The sequence below is a fragment of the Etheostoma spectabile genome, chromosome 5 (genome assembly GCF_008692095.1).
Source record: "Etheostoma spectabile isolate EspeVRDwgs_2016 chromosome 5, UIUC_Espe_1.0, whole genome shotgun sequence".
In the NCBI taxonomy this organism is placed as follows: domain Eukaryota; kingdom Metazoa; phylum Chordata; class Actinopteri; order Perciformes; family Percidae; genus Etheostoma; species Etheostoma spectabile.
In genome coordinates this window covers 13,197,289-13,202,471 of record NC_045737.1, presented here as the reverse complement: position 1 = coordinate 13,202,471, position 5,183 = coordinate 13,197,289, and the positions used below count along the sequence as shown (strand labels likewise).

The window sequence follows — 5,183 nt, the reverse complement described above, 5'->3', positions numbered from 1 at the left end:
GTTGGTTCTCCGTCAGTGAGGCGTCCTTCGCTGAAAACGTTAAAACAAACAAACCTGCTCTTGAGGACATAGTTTCTTAAAGAAGAACAAGTGACCTGTTTGGAAGGTTGTGGAAATACGTACCTTATGTGTGGGCACCGAGACTAGAGTATGAGATCATGGTGGATCAGATGATGGCAGGCCTAATATCTTGCTCAAGTCTATGTGTCCACCATTTGCCTGAAGAAGATCTAGTAGTTAAAGCAGTGTGCAGAAAATTACATTTTTTTCACAATTAATCTACAAGTATTACAGAATCACCCAATGCTAAAAAAGGGCTATTGGACAGCGCACCACTGAGTCAATCATTATTCAGCCAAGAGTGTTCAAGTTGTACATCAGGGAATCTACAGACAGCCAGGCATGAATCAGTCGTTATGAACTCCTCATTTAGCAACTTGCCCTGTCATGGGCCAAGGCCAGCTTCCAACTTCATGTGATCTAGCTTAAAACTACTGTCCAGTTAAAACGGTGAACCGTAACAAGAAGACGAAAGAGCTAGCAAACAGACAGAAGACAAGATCAGGACTTTAGCAGTGCGTGTAGTGGAACCCTCTGAAAGCACACATTAGAGGTTAACACTATGGATTTACTACGTACATGGGTAAGCGAGATGGATGACATTTATCTGATAAACACAGTAAGGTAGTGTCTCAGAAAGGACGTTGAGGTTTCGGAAGAAAAGTAAAACAGCAGCCGCATTGAAAGGCTTTCCTGGGGGTACAGTGTTTGTTTAATCCTTTAATATTTGTCTGATAGCAGCCGCTAATGGCTCTATATAAAAATGGTGGTACTACGCGAGGAGAGATGTGGGAAACCCGCCTAATACCCCATTTGAAGACTAAGCTGGCGAGTCGGGCCGGTGTTTCGGACAGAAGCTCTGGCGGAAATGTCATGATAGTATACAGTCTATGTAAGAGTTTCAAAATCGTAATTTATGTAAAGTTAGTGAATAGAACTTTCACTTTACTTATCAAATGCTTTTCTGTATCGTAAGAAACAACTGTTTTTCCAAGTATAACGAGTAGCATATTGCACTTATTCTCGTTTGCCTTTTTCATGTGTAACCAGTGCAACAATATCAACAGTTCAAAAGATTCCCCCCCCTGCGGTTAGTGTTTGCACCATCCCAAACGGCTTTTACCATCAGAGATGGACAACAGTGCAGTCCAGTGGATCATTGCTGTGGAGAAGAGGCTGGAAGCACAAATTACAAGCTCTCGTGGCACATTTGAAATCTGTGAATAGGACGCTCGTGGTAAGGTGTTGAGATCAAAGAATCAAGGGCAATGAAAGGGTTGTACATAGCTGACTAGGTGGTGGTGTGTTGACTATAAAGCAAAAAAAAATTTATAGATTTTTTAGGCAGTTGTTTTTATGTTCATGTTGGACAACGTGATTAGTCTATGTTAAGTTACTTTGATGATATGTGCTTGCATGAGGGAGCCAATGTCCCTTGCAGATGGCGATTGCGCAATCTCCAAGATTAGCAAGTTCCAGAAAGTACAGGAAGTACGCCGCTTTATGAATTGCTTTGAGAAATCTGGTGCAGACGATGGTTAATAATAAAAACTCTGGTTATTCGTAAAGTCTCATCTTAGACTAAAAACATGAGCCATACTCCCGGCGAGGAAACCTCAAGGATGACATTTTTGTCTTACTATATGCAACTACAACAAAGAACATTGAGGAATCATTTTGAAAAACAGAAGCGTATCGCTTACAAATTGCCTCTAGGTTTTCGCAGAAATGTCACCATAATTCACAAATAGCACGTACAGTATGTATACTGGTAGTCTTTTGTGATTTATGCATTCCCTCAACTTTATGTCTCCAAACTGTTATGTGCACATATTAAAGCATAAATAGGAATAGTTGTAATAAAAAAGAAAAGCCCCATATCATTGAGCCCTGCAGGTTGACAGGTACCTGTAGTTTATTACCCTTTACCCAGGTTGATCAAATTATTATTCTTATCTAGTATGTTATGGACAATCATAGTGGAAGTCTTTTAAGGAGGGTGTTTGGGCTGCGTCTTGAAACTTTTCTCTCATCTGTGTGAGTAGGTGATATTGTTCGCCCTCAGAGCAGGCAAATGTTGCTGTTGTGTAGTAAAAACAGGACATATGGCAACAACCAACCGTACTGTGTGCGCTGGTGTATATTGTGTTGTCTACACACTATCGTCTTAGTCCCAGAGCACTTTTAACAGAGGCATTTGGCTTGATCTATTAATTTTTTAAGAAATTATGATTGAAACGTAATTTAAGGTAAACAGAGGAATGGGCATTTAACTGCTGTGATAAGACATCAGAATCGACACTTCTTACGTTCAAATGATACTTTCGTAGCCAAGGCGGCATTATTTTGTCCACAAAAGCCCATGGGACCTCTGGGGCCTGTCTAAATGCAGCCCGACGTTTAGGTTGTGGCACGCCCAATAATGAAATGTGATGACGTAAAACAAAACTGAAGGCGGGATGTACCTGTCCGTTTTGAAAAGGACCTTTACACTTGAGAGATAAGGGTTCCCCTTTCTTGACTAACCTTATCTAGCTATTTTTTTTCTCATAAAAACCCAGAAAACAAGGTGCTTTTTTTGGAACCTTAACTGTCCTGCGCCCAACCATCTAAACTGTGCACCAAAAGTAGTTTGAAAAGAACAACTTACCTCTGTGAGGCTAACATTTAATCTGTGCTCTGTTAAAGTTTGGACTAGACGCAGTCTTCTTGGATGTGACTGTACACCTGTAAAGCCCAAATTTAGCCGTAAGCATCTCTCCAAAGTTCCGAAAATGTAAAGATATTCCCCCTCTTTATCTAGCACACAACAGAATTTGGAACTACCCCTCAGGTTCAAACTGATCCAAGGGAAGGTTTAGAACTAAAATGAGGGAAAAACAGAAAGTATTGCAGATGTTCAAAATTAAAAATGTTGTGCAAGGCATGGTGCTTCTAATTACTGCTGTTTCATAATAGGTAGCTATCTAAGCTAAAATTAAATAAGATAAATTCTATATTTAACAAGTTTTATGTAATTATTTGTTAAGTTGAGATGCTTCTGACCTCAAGAAATGTAAGCCGTCGTGAGAGAGAAGGATCTAACATCTAACATCTTTGTCAGAATTTCTTTCGGAGATGTTCCAACGAAATCTTGGTGGCCAATTCAGTGCTGATCTGCTATTCACCCTTGGTAAATGGATGGGAAGTCTGGTGTTCTGTGGATGAAGCCATTGGATGCAACATGAAAGTCTCATCGAGGAGCTCCATCCCGGGCCATTGAAATCCGTGATGGTGCCATCAACTAGCTGGTACATCAAGTCAGGGTCCCATCACTACAAGCCATCACTATAAAGCCTCTGCTGGTTTTGAGTGAAGACACTTGGGGCCTTTGCAACACAATGGGTACCAGCGGCGGGAAGGTGCCTTCACTTATGGACGTATAGCTTTGGAATATAGATGGTGGAGCAGTTTATGAAATGAAATAAACAGGTGATTCAGATGATGAGGGTTGTGTTGAGAATATAATGATGCAGAGAGCCCTGCATGTGCACAAATATGGATTTGTTGAACGGAACGGCAATTGTGGTGGAGTTCTTTGGCTCACCGTTGGGTCTTCCATTGTTAAATTGAGTGACTATCAGGGAGAGGGACATCATTTGCAATTGCTCCTTCCCCCATATCCTATTCCCAATACAAAGTGTAGCTGATGACAGAGCATTCCCCAACGGGTGTAAAAACATATTTTACTTGCCCTTCACTTTCAACTTGATGAGCACAGCCTCAAATACAACCTTTGTCCATCTACTTGGAAATGAAGTAAATTTGGAGTGTTACAGTCAACGCAACATCGGGCTGCAATGATGAATCTTTGACATTTTCCGACCCACAATGCAAACATTGTACATGTCAGGATTTCAGTGCAAAAACCCTCCAAGCCACTGTATAAAGAACTAGGGACTTTGTCCAGAGCTCTGGTGAACATGGGTCATTTTTATGACATGGGAGGGCTGGTGAGAAAAAATCCTGAGGACAGTATATGAGGACATTGCAGTGCTGTTGCCCAACTTCCTCAAAAGGTGTATGGAAGCACAAAGGAGAAAGACATCCACCCTCGGCAAAACACCTTACTCTAGGAACTGGTGCCCCAAAATGACTCCTAGGACCACCCCAAGACCAGATGTTTTGTGGCCACCGGAGACCAAGGTAATACATGGAGGCCATCTACCACGGTGCCCCCTGGTCGGCTTCCTTGTTCGACCAGCCATTATACCTCTTCAGGATGAAGACAGAGGTGTGGCCAAAACCTGGACATTGCACGATGAACAAAGATAACTTCCTGGAGGCAATGAAGGAGGGATCCTGACCAAGCTACAACAGAGAGATGCAGGCGTGTGTCCAAACCTGCAGCAGGAGACAGCCATGAAAACCCTGGACAGGGCCATGTTCTGGACTGAGTTTGTCAGGAGGCACAAAGGAGCGGCACATCTAAGGACGGAGTCTTACAGGTCCATGATTCCATTGGTGCCTCCGTGGGCCACAAAAACTCTGGTCTTGGGGTGGCCTAGGAGGTCAGTTTGGGGCAGCCAGTCTACGAGTAAGGTGTTGTTGCCAAGGGTGGATGGTCTTTTGCCTTTGTGCTTCCAGATCACCTTTTGAGGAAGTTGGGAAAAAGCAGCTGCAATGTCCTCAGTAATGTCCTCAGGAAGTTTTTCTACCAGCGTTCCCAATGTCATAACAATGACCCCATGTTCACCAGAGCTCTGGACACAAGTCCTTAGGTCTTTAGAAGTGTGCTTGGAGGGGTTTGCACTGAATCCTGACATGTAGACAATGTTGGCATTGTGGGTCGGGGAAAATGCAAAATTAACATCATTTAAGCAGCCGATGTTGCGGACTGTAACACTCCATTAATTTACATTCATTCCAAGTAAGAGGACAATGTTTGTAGTTTGAGGCCTGTGCATATCCAAGTTGAAAAAAGGTGAAGGGAATGTAAAATATTTTGCCCCGTTGGGGCTGTCAATCTGTCAGTCAGCTCTGACATTTGTATTGGGACATAGGATAGTGGGGAAGGAGCAATTAAATGATGTCCCTCTCCCTGAATAGTCCACCTCACATTTAAGACAAGTGGAAGACCCAAA

General features: G+C 42.6%; 1 pseudogene; it reads right to left on the bottom strand.

Annotated features, from left to right (window-relative positions):
* The window catches only part of LOC116689374 (UDP-glucuronosyltransferase 2B17-like), a 36,400-nt pseudogene that overhangs the window by 24,542 nt on the left and 6,675 nt on the right, over nt 1-5,183 (bottom strand).